Source organism: Jaculus jaculus, chromosome 20 (assembly GCF_020740685.1).
Source record: "Jaculus jaculus isolate mJacJac1 chromosome 20, mJacJac1.mat.Y.cur, whole genome shotgun sequence".
NCBI lineage: Eukaryota > Metazoa > Chordata > Mammalia > Rodentia > Dipodidae > Jaculus > Jaculus jaculus.
This window is the reverse complement of record NC_059121.1, coordinates 5,478,497-5,493,877: the sequence shown is the minus strand read 5'-3', so window position 1 is coordinate 5,493,877 and position 15,381 is coordinate 5,478,497.

The following is a 15,381-nucleotide window of genomic DNA, read 5'->3' as shown; positions in this document are numbered from 1 at the left end:
TTAAGGGAGGAAGGGGTTGATTTCAGGCTTACAAAGTCCAGGGGAAACCTGGTCAGGGGTAGAAGAAGCTGTTTACATAGATCCAGGCACAGAGAAACAATTGCAGCCAGCCGACACCAACTCCATCACACTTCGCTCTCCACACCTTTGGGCCGGAATTCAGATTCACCTCCCAAAACACACATTAGGGCTGGACTCTATGATCACTCCCAGTGATGTGCCCCATAAGCCGGGGTCTACCCGCAGGGGATTTAAGTAGGAAGCTCAATTTTTTCTTTAGAGAGAGAGAGAATTGGAGCACCAGGGCCTCAGCCACTGAAATTGAATTTCATCTGCTTGCACCACCTAGTGGGCAGGTGCAACCTCGCCCTTGCCTCACCTTTGTACGTCTGGCTTATGTGGGATCCAGAGAGTTGAACATGGGTGCTTAGGCTTCGCGGGCAAGCGCCTTAACCGCTAAGCCATCTCTCCAGCCCTGGAAGTTCAATTTTTAACAAAAATACCTAAGTTTGTTTGGGCCATACATTCCCACTATCCCATCAAAACTACCTCGCTTGCTTTCCAGAGGCTGCTTCCAGCCACACCCCAGTAGCTTACATTCCCTCACATAAAGAATATAACTAGATGCACTTGCTTCTTTGATATTTGAGATGAAATCTTGCTATGTAACCCAGCCTGGGCTCAAGCTGCCCTCCCACCTCAGCCTCCTGACATGAGGTCCACGGGTACGCACCACACAGCATGGCTTCTAGCTGTTTGCCATTGAAAGATGAGGAAAAGCCAATCCCTGGCGATCTCCTCTCCAGCCTGATGACTCTACACTGGTCACTGTTCCTCCTGCCTGTTCAATGGTACAACCCCGCTCCTGCCTCAGGGAATCCCCAGGAGGAAGCCAGAATGCACCCCGCCTGTGCAGAAAGCCACCTTGGGCCTCTGTGGTCAAGGCGGAGAGCAGAAGCCACCCGCAGAACGGCTGCCTTCACAGCCAAGGCTGGCTCAGCCTCAAGGACAAGTCCCTCACAGGCGGACCACAAAGACCTGCACAAGTCAGAAGCCATGGGTCCTGAGAGCCTGCCCGGAGCAAAATCCGGGGCACCGTTGCAAACTGTCAGCTGGCATGGTTTTGGAGGTTTCTCAACTTAACAACACATAATGCACAAAGACAGCTCGACCTGGTGCGGGTAGTTAGGACCCACGTCAAAAGGCTCACAATCGCACTGGACTCAAGGTCCTGCACCCGTGTGCTCCAGGCCTGGTGGCACATACTGAGGAGGCTCTTGAAGAAATCTCATAATGGTGGGGCTGGAGAGGTGGCTCAGCGGTGAAGGCCCTTTCCTGCAAAGCTGAAGGACCTGGGTTCGACTCCCTAGGACCTGCATAAACCAGATGCTCAAAGTGGGGCATATGTGTGGAGTTAGTTTCCAGTGACTGGAAGCCCTGGTTTTCCTATTCTCTCTCTCTCTCTCTCTCTCTCTCTCTCCCTCTCTCCATCTGCCTACTTCTCTCTCTCTCAAACAAATACATAAATAAATAAAATTTAAACTAAATATCTTATAATGAGGGGGAAGCGTTGGACCACTAGGTTCTTGGCTGAGGTCATCTATAGGACATACTTCCTAATGACCTCCAGGTGGCACACAAGCTACATTTTTTCGAACTCCCTGGCGTCTGTCTGTCCGCCTGTGTTCCCTAGATTCTAGTTGCCACAGTTCTGATCAAGATGGCAAACACCTTTTCCTTCCAGTTTTTGGGCCTCCCAGGAGGAACAAACTCAGTTTGCTTCTTGAGGTCAACTCTCGGTCTGTTGATTTGTAAAAAAAATATTTTATTTTTTATTAATTATTTATTTCAGAGAGAGAGAATGGGCATGCCAAGGCCTCCAGCTGCTGCAGACAGATTCCAGACGCATGTGCCCCTTTGTGCATCTGGCTTACGTGGGTTGTGGGAATTGTTAAGGCAAATGCCTTAACTGCTAGGCCGTTTCTACAGCCCCTGTTGGACGTTTTCTTCCCTTTCAATGATCCTGACCACAGAGACCAGCAAGGTGGGATCCCGGTGATGTCTGTAGCACCATCCATGGCTGCTTGCCCAGCTCATTCGAGAGCCCCTGTGTGTTCCCAGACTAGCCATGGATTCGAGCCACGGCTCACGTGTTCCCATTGTCCACGCGGTGCTGCCCACCCCGAGAACACTCCAGGTCGGTCAGCTTCTGCTCCTTCAGGTCTTGGGTCTCCCTCAGGATCTCAGGCACTAGGGAAAGGTACAAGTTGGCACCTTGAAAACACATCAGAAGTGCGTGTGCGTTCAGAGGCGACCGCAGACGGCTCAGAGGCACCAGGATCCGTCTCGCACGTGGCCGGTGGCCCTGGTGGAACCTGTGGGTCTTAAACTCTGTGGGCTGTGGAAGGGTGACAGCTCCCAGGGGTGGAAACAAGCAGTCAAGGCCAGTGTTTCATGATGCGCTGCATCTGGAGCATCGGGTGCCGGCTCTCCAGGGTCAGGGTGGGCTGTAGAAAAAGACCCCGTGCTCCACGGGTGGGGACCCACGCTCTCCTTACAGGTGGCTGCTTCTGATCAGAGATGAAAGAGGGTCGCGGCTGCCACTGCTGACATGAATTCCAGGGGATGAAGAGGGGGCGTAGCTATGCCCTTTCTTCATTTTTTAAAAAATTATTTTTGTTTATTTTTATTTATTTATTGGAGAGCGACAGACAGAGAGAAAGAGGCAGAGAGAGAGAGAGAGAGAGAGAGAGAGAATGGGTGCACCAGGGCCTCCAGCCACTGCAGATGAACTCCAGATGCGTGTGCCCACTTGTGCATCTGGCTAACGTGGGTCCTGGGGAATCGAGCCTTGAACCGGGGTCCTTAGGCTTCACAGGCAAGTGCTTAACTGGTAAGCCATCTCTCCAGCCCCCTTTCTTCATTTAAAAAAATAAATTATATATATATGTATAGTTTTAATTTGTTTTGTTTTGTTTGAGGTAGGGTCTCACTGTAGCTCAGGCTGACCTGAAATTCACTATGGAGTCTCAGGGTGGCCTCAAACTCACTGCAATCCTTTTACCTCTGCCTTCCAAGTGCAGGGATTAAAGGCGTGCACCACCACATCCAGCCCTAAAACAATTAAAAATATTTTTTATTGATTATTGATTTGCAAGCAGAAACAGAGAGGGCTACTTGGAGAGATAGCTTTAGCAGTTAAGGCATTTGTCTGTGAAGCCTAAGGACCCAGGTTCAAATCCCCAGAACCCACATAAGCCAGATGTATGAGGAGGCGCATGTGCCTGAAACTTGTTTGCAGCAGCTGAAGGCCGTGGTGCTTTTATTCCCTCATCTGCTGTTTTCCATCTCTCTCCTCTCACAAGCAAATATTTAAAATATTTTTTAAAAATAAAGAGAGGGGGAGAAGGAGCAAGAAAAGCAGGGAAAAAGAGAGATTAGAGAGAGACAGAGTGAGAATGAGGATCAACGGCATGTCAGGGCTTCCTGCTACCACAGATAAACTTCAGAAACATGCACCACTTTGTGTATCTGGCTTTAAGAAACCTGAACACTCACCCCAAACTTAACCCTACGTGAACCAAAACCATACCCCTAACTCCATGTAAAACCAATTTTAACCTTATGTAACCCTAACCCTACCTCTAATCCTAACCCTACAGCCTAGGTAAACTTAACTCTGACCCTAACTTTCCCTCTGTGTGTTCCTAACCCTAATATCAACAATAACGCTATGTAACCTAATCACTAACCTTAACCCTATGTAACCCTAACATTAACGCCTAATCCTAATGTTAAACCTAACATTAAGTTACTATAAACTTAGGTAGCCATAACTCCAACCCCAAAACCTAACCCTAAGCCCTAACCTTAACCATAATAACCCTAACCCTAATTGTAACCCTAACCCAAAGTAAATCTAACCTGATCCAAACTACAATCCAAAATTTATATAACCATAACCCCAGCCCCCAAACCTAACCCTAACCTTAACCCCAACCTTAACCTTAGTGACCCTAACCCTAACTTTAACCCTAACTCAAAGTAAATCTAACCTTATCCAAACTACAGTCCTAAATTTATGTAGCAATAACCATAACCCTAACCCCTAAAACTAACCCTAACTTTAAATCATAACCTTAAGTGACCCTAACCCTAATTCAACGTGAGCCTAACCCTACCCAAAATGCAGTCCTAAATTTATATAATAATAATTGTAACTCTAACCCTATATAACCTTATCTTTTCCTAACCTGAGTCATAACCCCGATATGTTTATTGCATTTCTATTTCACAGACTCTGAAATCCACGAGGCACAGGACTCATTATATTCGCTGCTAAAATCTACTCAGTGCTTAGCATTAGCCATGGCTGTCTCTCAGTCCCACTTTCCCAGCTCCCCGACTTCACCCCGAGGGAGCTTCCCACCTTCTCAGCTCCGTGCATCCCCCCACTCTCAAGGTTGAAGACCATGCGTACAGGAATGACTCCGACAACCCAGCCCTCCCGTCTCTCTCCAAATCCCCACAGAATATCCACGGACCAGACACCCCAGACGCAGGCACACCGCACATCTGCAAACCTCACAGCCCCCCCCCCGACCAACTCCGCTTCCTTCAACATCAGAGGAAAAGTCCACTTGCCCACTGGGCACCCCTTCACCGAGGAGTCCAACACTCAGCAGCCACCCCCACACCAGGGACCCCCGTGTACCAGGCGTCGTTCAAGCACACTGTAGATACACCTCCTACAAGTGACTTCATTAGAAGGGCTTGCACTGTGTGTGTGGGGGGGCGCAGCGGCTTTACAGCTTCAGACCAGTGGGTTGGCATCTCCGCCACTGCCTTTTCATGGGCCTCCCTTGTGGTCTCAACTTGCCTCTGAGAAAGCCCAGGGAGGTTCTAAAGGCAGAAAGGAAGCCAAAGAATTCACACACGAGACGTTTCTTCACCCATCCTGCCAGCTCCCTTGGGAGGCTGAGTCCAGGAGGAACACAAGTTTGAGACTAACCTGGGCAACAGGTGGCTTTCCAAAAAAAAAAAAAAAAAACTCGGGGGTGCTGGAAGGATGGCTTAGCGGTTAAGGCACTTGCCTGCAAAGCCAAAGGACCCAGGTTTGATTCTCCAGGACTCACGTTAGCCAGATGCACAAGGGGGTGCGTGCATCTGGAGTTCGTTTTCAGTGGCTGGAGGCCCTGGCACACCCATTCTCTCTGCTTCTCTCTCTCTCTCCCTCTTTCTCTATCAAATGAATAAATAAATTAAGTTAAATATTTAAAAAAAAAAAAGAGGGACGATGGGCTGAAGGGATGGCTCAGCAGTTAAAGGCACTTGCCTGCAAAGCCTAAGGACCGGGTTCGATTCTACAATACCCTCGTAAAGCTGGACGCACAAGGTGGCGTGTGTGTCGAATTCACTTGCAGTGCCTAGAGGCCCTGACGTGCCCGTTCTCTCTCTCTCTTTCTCTGCCCCATCCCCTCTTGGCCTCTTTCTCTAAATAAGTCAATAAACAAAATTATAAAGAGAGGCAAATCTTTAAGGTAGCAGACTACTTTCATCATGAGGGAAAGCCACGATCAGGAGACCCGGTCCCCCCAGGATTTCCCCCCACTGTTTGTCCCCTAGGTAACACCAGATCTGAGTCTGAAGGAGTGAATGGGCAGACAAGGGATTCCTGTCTGCCTTGATTTGTTCCCTGGGATTAAGCACAAGGATACTTTTTTTAAAAAATGACTTATTTATTCTTTCTTTCTTTATTTATCTATGAGATTGAGAGAGAGAGAGAAGCAGATATATAGAGAGAGTGAATGTGCCTGGGCCTCCAGCCACTGCAGACGAACTCCAGACATATGCACCACCTTATGCATCTGGCTAACACGGGTCCTGGGAAGTTGAAGCTGGGTCCTTCGGCTTTGCAGGCAAGTGCCTTAACCTACTAAGCCATCTCTCCAGCTCAATGTGGATACTTAAAAGAATATATTCTACCTTTTTTTTTTGTTTATTTTTATTTATTTATTTGAAAGCAACAGAGAAAAAGGCACACTGAGATAGAGAGAGAAAGAGAGAGAGAATGGGCACGCCAGGAATCCAGCCACTGCAAACAAACTCCAGATGCATCCACCTCCTTGTGCATCTGGCTAACGTGGGTCCTGGGGAATCGAGCCTTGAACTGGGGTCCTTAGGCTTCACAGGCAAGCGTTTAACCTCTGAGCCATCTCTCCAGCCCTCTACTTAGTTATTTATTGGAGGAAAAGAGACAGAGGTAGAGATAGAACAGATGGGGCAGGACCTCCAGCCACAACAAACTCCTGACACATGTACTGCTTTGTGCATCTGGTTCACGTGGGTCCTGGGGAATTGAACCCGGGTCCTTAGGCTCCGCAGGCAAGTGCCTTAACCATGAAGCCATGTATGGATGCTTTTTAAGATGGGGTTCTTTTGGTAAGTCATAATGGAACAAGGTGGTTTTCAAAAGGGTAACTACTGTGGTTGGTATCTGGGGTGTTCCCTTAAATAAGGAAGTTTAGGTCAGCTGGGGAATGTCCTTCAAGGGGGATAGCGGGATTTGGCCTCGCCTCTCCCTCTCTTCGTTGATTCCAGTTTGCTGGGAGGTGATGAGCTCCTTTTACCTAGCGCTCACACCATTGAAGTTCTGCCTTGTCAGGGGCCCAAAGGCCGCAGGGATGTAATCTCTTACTGTGAGCCCAAAGTAGACCTTCTTCTTCTGAAGTTAATCCCCTCAGTTTGTTGGCACCAGCATCTGGAAACTGACCAGTAGGTGACCTAAATTAACTTTCTTTGAAACTGACCAGCCGCTGAAGTAGAGAAGACGTCTGCAAGTGAATAGTGATAATGCAGGGTATTTTCAAATGACATAATCATGGCGAAAGTAGCAAGGAGATTGGTAACAATGATGAGCCTATTTAAGAGAAAAAGCTGGCAGGATATATTAATGGGAATGACTGTGTGTGAAAGAGTGATTCCAAGTTCATAATGATTCTCACTCACAAATGCCATTCAACCTGCGGCCAATAATGGCAAACAGGTTCCTTCACTCAAGAGGCTCTGTGTGTCATTGCTTATAAGCAGCAAGCTTGCAGCCCTTGTTTATACGGGTGCCCTTAAGGGACACTGGAGGCAGATCTATAGCTTAGGCTGTTGTGTTTTCCTTCCTCTCCTCCTCCCCCTCCCCCTTAAAGTTGCAATTCTCTCTTTCTTTTTAAGAATGTGTTTGTTTATTATTTTTTTTGAGGGAGGGAGAGAGAGAGACAGAGAGAGAGAATGGGCGCACCAGTGTCTTCAGCCATGGGAATACCTTCCCTCCCCCCGCCACTTTCCCCTTTGAAATTCCATTCTCCATCATATCCCCTCCCCATCTCATTTATTTATTTGCAAACAGAGAGGGGAGGGGGGGAAGAAACGGAGAAAATGAGCATGCCAGGGCCTCCAGCTACTGCAAATGAATTCCAGATGCATGCACCTCTTTGTGTATCTGGCTTTATGTGGGTACTAGGGAATCAAGCCCGGGTTGTTAGGTTTTGTGGGCAAATGCCTTGACCTCTGAGCCATGTCTCCATCCCTGTGTTTCAAAATATCTTTGATTTGTGAGGAGAGAGAGAGAGAGAGAGAGAGAGAGAGAGAGAGAGAGAGAGAATGGTGCTACAAATGAGCTCCAGATGTATGTGCCATATTGTGTATCTGGCTTTACATGGGTAATGGGAATAGAACCCAGGCTGGTAGGCTTTACAAATGTCTTTACCCGCTGAGCCATCTCTGTAGCCCAGCCCTGGAGTCTCGATTTGGAAGGATCCCATGTCATGTAATGGATTTGTTATGGTTTCCTCTAGTTAATCTGTCCAGTTAAGAGGTGTTCACTATGAACATTACAGTAGGTGAGGAAATAGATGAAGCACTGCCTCCTTGCTTTTCTGCTCTTTGGAGGCAGTGCCTTATGTATCTCAGAACTGGAACTTGTGATGCAGCTAAGAATGAACTTGAACCTGTGATCCTCCTGTCTTCACCTCCCGAAGTGCTGAGATTACACTTGGGCAGTGCTAGATATTAAACCCAGGGCTCTCTACCAACTGCGATCCATCTCTAGCCCCAGATGTCTCTTTTTATTTTCTTTTTAAAGTAGGGTCTCGCTCTAGCCCAGGCTTATCACAGATATCTCTTTTTATAGATCTCAGGCACTTAGATTTCCCACCCACTGCTTTTTTTGAACCAAGGTTTCATTCTATCCAATGTGGGCCCAGAACTCACTCTGTAATTCAAGTTGATTTTGAAACCACCAGCCAAATGATTAAAAGAGAGAGAGAGAGAGAGATGACTTAGTGGTTAAGACGCTTGACGCTTGCCTGCAAAGCCAAAGGACCCAGGTTCAACTCCCCAGGACCCACGTTAGCCAGATGGTGCATGCATCTGGAGTTCGTTTGCAGTGGCTGGAAGCCCTGGTATTTTAAAAATAAAAAAAGAAGAAGGAGAAAAGTGAATGAAAATTTTGTCTTTTACTCTTTTTCTATGTTAAGGGAGAGCGCCTAAGAGATGTGTTCTATTTCTCCCAAAGCGGAAGTCTTTTGGAAAAACCTTGGTACTTAAAAGTGTTTTGATGTCTGTGATCAATATGTTGTGAATATGGAAGCGCATCAGAGCTAATGCCGTCAAGATGGCCACAGACTTTTCAGCAACTAGCCTAATTATAAAGACAAACACTCTTTGCTGCAATTTCTCAAAAAGGCTTTTGTGCAAAATGTTAAAAAAAAAAAAAAGTAGGTTATACGGCATGACTGAGTTGGATTACAAATGGCAGTCTGCAAGAGTAATTTTCCCAAGATGGCATTGTGAGATTTTTCTTTTTCTTCTTTTTTTTTTAAACTAGCAGACCGCTTTGGCAATAGCCAAAACATTCAGGAATAACTGTTAATGACATAGCCAGATGTGTGTTAGGAAAGCAACTGTCTGGCCAAACCACCAAACCCTACAGAAAGTGGGCTCAGCAGGTAGAGAAAAACCATCCATCGTGCTCCGCACCATACTGGGCGCGTTATTCTGAATCAATTAATAGCGTTATTCATTTCCTACTGTGCTTTAAAGCTCTTGCTTAAGTCAGTTTCTGTCCATGTGTCAGCAAGATAAACAGACCTTTATTACGACATATTCCTTCCCGGTACCCTGGAAGAGTCCCTGTGTGTGCCAGGATATTTATTTCCTCCCAGACATAAGGTACTTACTTGGTGGACGACTCTGGTTCACCATTACAGCAAATTAGCTTGCGGTGGTCCTCCAAAGATAGTGATATCATTTGAGAGCCACTCAACAGTGTTTTGCTTATTAACAATTAATTTCCACAACAAATTGGTGTTTGAAGATGCCTCTTACACTTAGGTTGCTGGCAAACACCCCCTCTCTCCCTTCTTCCTCCCCCCCTCCCCTCTATCTCTCCCTATCTCTCTCGTCAGCAAAACATATTCCTGGCTGTTACTCATCCCCAGCAGAGCATTTCTTGCCAGTGGGTGTTTTGCAATCTCATCTGCTTTCTCCATAAAGTCACCTTATCAGCTTAGTTTGTCTCCAGGGCAGAGAAGGCTGTAGATAGAGTTCAGTTTGGAGAGTGGAGTAGATTTAGTTTAGGGCCCAGGAGGAAGCTCATTTGAACATCATGCTTTGAAGCAGGGTTTTCTGTTATCTTCTTATGAAATCAAGGCATTTGTACCTTGCTTGTTCAGAAATTGGACAAAGAAGAAAAATGTTGTGTATTGATTCCCTACAATTCAAGTACCATCAGTATCAAAGAATACAACCAGGGTTGGAGAAATGGATTAGTGTTTAAGGCGCTTGCCAGCAAAGCCAAAGGACCCAGGTTCAATTCCCCAGGACCCATGTAAGTCAGATGCACAAGGGGACACACACATCTGGAGTTCGTTTGCAGCCGCTGGAGGCCCTGGCACACCCATTATCTCTCTGTTTCTTTCCCTGCCTAATTCTCTCTCTCAAATAGATAAAGAAAAATTTAAAAAGAAAAATAATAAAGTCACAAGACTGTTTAAGGAAATTGGTTGTGGCCTGGAGAGATGGCTTAATGGTTAAGCGCTTGCCTGTGAAACCTAAGGACCCCGGTTCGAGGCTCGATTCCCCAGGACCCACGTTAGCCAGATGCACAAGGGGGCACACGCGTCTGAAGTTCATTTGCAGTGGCTGGAAGCCCTGGCATGCCCATTCTCTCTCTCTCTCTCTCTCTCTCTCTCTCTCTCTCTCTCTCTCTCTCTCTCTCTGCCTCTTTCTGTCACTCTCAAATAAATAAATAAAAATACCCCCCAAAAATGTGGTGCATGCATCTGGAGTTCCTGTGTAAGAGGCCTTGGTACATGTGCACACACACACACACAAACAAACCAGAAATTTTAATGTTCTTCACATCATTGCAAAGGCATGCTGGTATAACAACAACCACATGTTAAGGTGTTGAGCATTTTTTATGTGCCATGTGTTATTGTAAATACTAATTTATTTAAACTGCAAAGCACTCTGATGCAGGTAGATGCTATTGGGTTGCAATGTGAGATCTTTCTTTATTTATAATTATTTTTATTTATTTTATTTATTTATTTTTGTTTATCAAGGGAGGGTCTCACTCTAGCCCAGACTGACCTGGAATTTACTCTGTAGCCTCAGGATGGCTTCAAACTCATGGCAATCCTACTACCTCTGCCTCCTGAGTGCTGGGATTAAAGGCGAGCGCCACCACACCCAGCTATAATTTTTATTATTATTTATTCTTATTATTTTATTCATATATATATATATGTATATATATATATATATATATATATATAGAGAGAGAGAGAGAGAGAGAGAGAGAGAGAGAGAGAGGGAGGGAGAGGGAGAAAATGGGCATGCCAGGGCCTTTAGCAACTGCAAACAAACTCCAGATGCATGTGCTCCCTTGTGCATTTGGATTAGGTGGGTCCTGGGGAACCGAACCTGGGTCCTTAGGCTTTTGCAGGCAAGTACCTTAAGCCAGCTCTCCAGCCCAACCTAAGATCTTTCTATTACAAGGTAAGTTGATTGCCTTCTACCTATATCGTTTTTCCTAAAACTTATTTTTCCTGGCTGCTTTAATTTGCTCTTCACGTTCTCTGGCTAAAGAACCAGAGAATTAAGGCTCCCAGGAGGGTTCTTTGATAAAATACCTAGGTGGCTTGCTGCACAAATACCCCAGATCCTTCATCCTTGAGACAGGATGACTCAGTGGCAATGTGTCTTATGCTGGCTCTGGGCTGGGGTGGGGGGGATGGAGCACTCATTATTTACAGTAGAAATGTGCTCGAGAGAAACCATCTTTCATTGGCTACTTTTTCCTCACTTCCCCATTTCCCCACCAAGTGTTTCCTGGACCATCTCCCCAATGAATCAAACCCCTGCCTTGTGGATGGCTTCTGGAGCTACACAAAATACGGTAATTGGTCTCAGAAACGGTCCTAACGTGCAGACAGTTGGGATGGAATATTATAATTGGATTACAGACTGGGCCACAGGGACAAGAAATGCCCAGTTTCTGGTGTTTTGGGGTGTGACTAGTCATGTCCTCAGGAGTGGCCAGTGACATTCCCAGGAATGCAGGAGGAAAAGTCTGGAAATGTCATATTTCCTTGTAGGGGCAGCAGTACAGGGGCTTATAACACGTGGCCGGGCTGCCACAAGATGGCCAGTGGAATGCAGAAAGATCGAGAGAGTGACTTGCGCTCATCCTCTCAGCTTCGGTCAGCATGTGAAAAATGGAAGGTCTTCCTCTGCCTGATGTCAGAAGACATTGCTGGTGAAAGGTCGGCCTCAGACTCCGATGTTGAAATGAGTAGCTTAACGAAGAGGATGGAATTACAAACACTACTGGCATGTCAGAGGAGGGAGGTGACTCAGCTATGGAAGGAAGATGTATACATGACTGTCTTTGGGCCCTCTGATAAGGGAAACTAGGCAGGAATAAAGGGGCCTAGAAAGAGGGTCATCTGCAGCCATCTGCTTCCTGGGTACCATTTAGGACCTATGATCATTACTACGTCAGGATTCGCTAGCGCAAATGGCATGGTAGGTGCTCGATACTATCCTTTCTGACGTAGACAAACAAGTATGTCCCACGTCAGGGACCCCCTTTTAGACACAGGAATACTAATATGTCAACAATTTCTTTTTTTTTTTAATTTAATTTAATTTTTTTATTTGAGAGTGACAGACACAGAGAGAAAGACAGATAGAGGGAGAGAGAGAGAGAATGGGCACGCCAGGGCCTCCAGCCTCTGCAAACGAACTCCAGACGCGTGCGCCCCCTTGTGCATCTGGCTAACGTGGGACCTGGGGAACCGAGCCTTGAACCGGGGTCCTTAGGCTTCACAGGCACGCACTTAACCGCTGAGCCATCTCTCCAGCCCAAATATGTCAACAACTTCTGAAACAAACAGCATGGTTGACAACCAGTAACACACTTTGCAAATGACATGGTCAGGTGTAAATGATTTCCTTTTGCTGCCAACAGTAGATGCTTCCTTTGCTCAGACAAGGCTAGAGACCTCCATTAAGAAAATGCTCTGGGGCCGGAGAGATGGCTTAGCGGTTAAGCGCTTGCCTGTGAAGCCTAAGGACCCCGGTTCGAGGCTCGGTTCCCCAGGTCCCACGTTAGCCAGATGCACAAGGGGGCGCACGTGTCTGGAGTTTGTTTGCAGAGGCTGGAAGCCCTGGCACGCCCATTCTCTCTCTCTCCCTCTACCTGTCTTTCTCTCTGTGTCTGTCGCTCTCAAATAAATAAATAAATAATTTTTTTAAAAAAGAAAATATTCTGGGGCTGGAGAGATGGCTTAGCAGTTAAGGCACTTGCCTGCAAAGCCTAAGGACTCGGGTTCAATTCTCCAGTACCCACATAAAGCCAGATGCATAAAGTGGTGAAATGCATCCAGAGTCCAATTGCAGCTGTTAGAGGGCCTGGCATGCCTCCCCCTCTCTCTTTCTCTGCTTGCAAATAAATAAATATTTTTAAAGAAAACATTCTTTAACATTCTGGTTAAGGCACTTGCCTGCAAAGCCTAACAATCCAGGTTTGATTCCCTAGGACCCATGTAAAGCCAGATGCACAAAGTGGCACATGCATCTGGAGTTCATTTGCGGTGGCTAAAGGCCCTGACGCACCCAGTGCCTCTCCCTCTCTCTGTCTCATACACACACTCTCTCTCCCCTTGGAAATAAATAAATAAAATATTTAAAAAAATGTAAAAGAAGGGCTGGAGAGATGGTTTAGTGGTTAAAGCACTTGCCTGTGAAGCCTAAGGACCCTGGTTTGAGGCTCAATTCCTCGGGACCCACATTAGCCAGATGCACAAGGGGGCACACATGTCTGGAGTTTGTTTGCAGTGGCTGGAGGCCCTGGCGTGCTCATTCTCTCTCTTTCTCTCTCTCTATCTGCCTCTTTCTCTCTGTCTGTCGCTCTCAAATAAATAAAAATTAAAATAAAAAATTTTTAAATGTAAAAGAAGATGTGATGGTTAATATTGATTTTCAACTTGGAGACAAACCCCTGATCTTTGAGGGGTTTCTAGGTGAGTAAGTTGAGGTGGGAAGACCCAGCCACAACTTGGTTAGCACCATTCCATAGGCTCAAGGGAAGAGAAGAGGAGAACGATTTGAGCTTTAGCATTCATACCTCTATGCGCACTGGCCACAGACCCAGGATGCGTGCGGCAGGAAGCAGAGCTGGATAGGTGAGGCCACCCACGTCCTTTGGAGCCCAGATGATCCTATCACAATTCCCGGATGCCCCACACAGAGCTGTAGGACTTGGTGTTTGCCCTGCTGGGGGCTCAGTGTGGTTTCAGCCCAGTGTTTCCTTGCTATGCCCTCATACGTCCTTTTCAGAATGGATTCTAAAACTCTGTGGCCATTGTATGTTGGAAACACATGACTTGTTTTTGATGTCACAGGAGCTCACAGTTAAGAAACTGCTTGAGGGCTGGAGGGATTGCTTAGTGGTTAAGGCGTTTGCCTGCAAAGCCAAAGGACCCAGGTTCGATTCCCCAGGACCCACGTTAGCCAGATGCACAAGGGGGCGCATGCATCTGGGGTTCATTTGCAGTGGCTGGAGGCCCTGGCATGCTCATTCTCTCTCTCTCCCTCCCTCCCTCTTTCTCTGTCAAATAAATAAATAAATAAATAAAAATATTTTTCAAAAGAAACTGCTTGAGTCTCAGAAGCAACTTTTTATTTTTATGTTATTTATTTCAGAGAGAGAGAAAAAGGAAGATGTGTGTGTATGAGAAAGAGAGAGAGAGAGAGAGAGAGAGAGAGAGAGAGAGAGAGAGAGAGAGAGAGGGAGAGGGAGAGGGAGAGAATGGGCATACTGGGGCCTGCAGCCACTGCAAACGAATTCCATATGCATGTGCCACCATGTGCATCTGGCTTATGTGGGTCCTAGGGAATCGAACCTGAGTCCTTTGGCTTCCTAGGCAAATGCCTTAATGGCTAAGCCATCTCTCTAGCCTGCAACTGCACTTCTGAACAGTGTCAAGGACCATAGGACCTTTGAAGTTGTACTGAAATCATTTTACATTATAAAATAGCCATGGTTTATGGGACAAGGAGTGAAAGATTATGGCTCAAAAGTGATGTTTGGAAGACTTGGGAGACAATTTAGTGGTTAAAGGCACTTCTTTATAAGCCTGCCAACCTAGGTTTGATCCTTTCCAGTGCCCATGTAAAGTCTGACTAACAGTGGCACACACACCTGGCATCCCAATGTGCCTGTGGCAATGGGAGGCAGAAACCAGGCGAATGTGGAAGCTTTCAAGTAACAGCGGCAGCAACAAGAAGAAATACTCTGTCTCAAAAAGTGCAAGGCCGGCTGCAGAGATGGCTTAGCGGTTAAGCGCTTCCCTGTGAAGCCTAAGGACCCAGGTTTGAGGTTCCGGGACCCAGTTAGCCAAATGCACAAGGGGGCACACGCATCTGGAGTCCTTCTGCAGTGGCTGGAGGCCCTGGTGTGCCCATTTTCTGTTTTTCTCTCTCTGTCTGCCCCTTTCTCTCTCTGTCTGTCTCTCTCACATAAATAACCAAAAAGTCAACAAAAAAATTAACTTTATATTGCCAGATTTACTAAGGAATAAAATTGAAGACTTGGGCCGGAGAGATGGCTTAGGGGTTAAGGTGCTTGCCTGCAAAGCCTAACGCCCTGAGTTTGATTCCCCAGTACCTGCGTACAGCCAGATGCTCAGGGTGGTGCATGCATCTGGCATTTGCTTTCAGCAGCTGGAGGCCCTGGCGTGCCTTTTCTCTGTCTCTCTTCTCTGTATCTCTCTCTGCTTGCAAACAAATAAAACACTAAAATTGAGTAATGTATAGGAT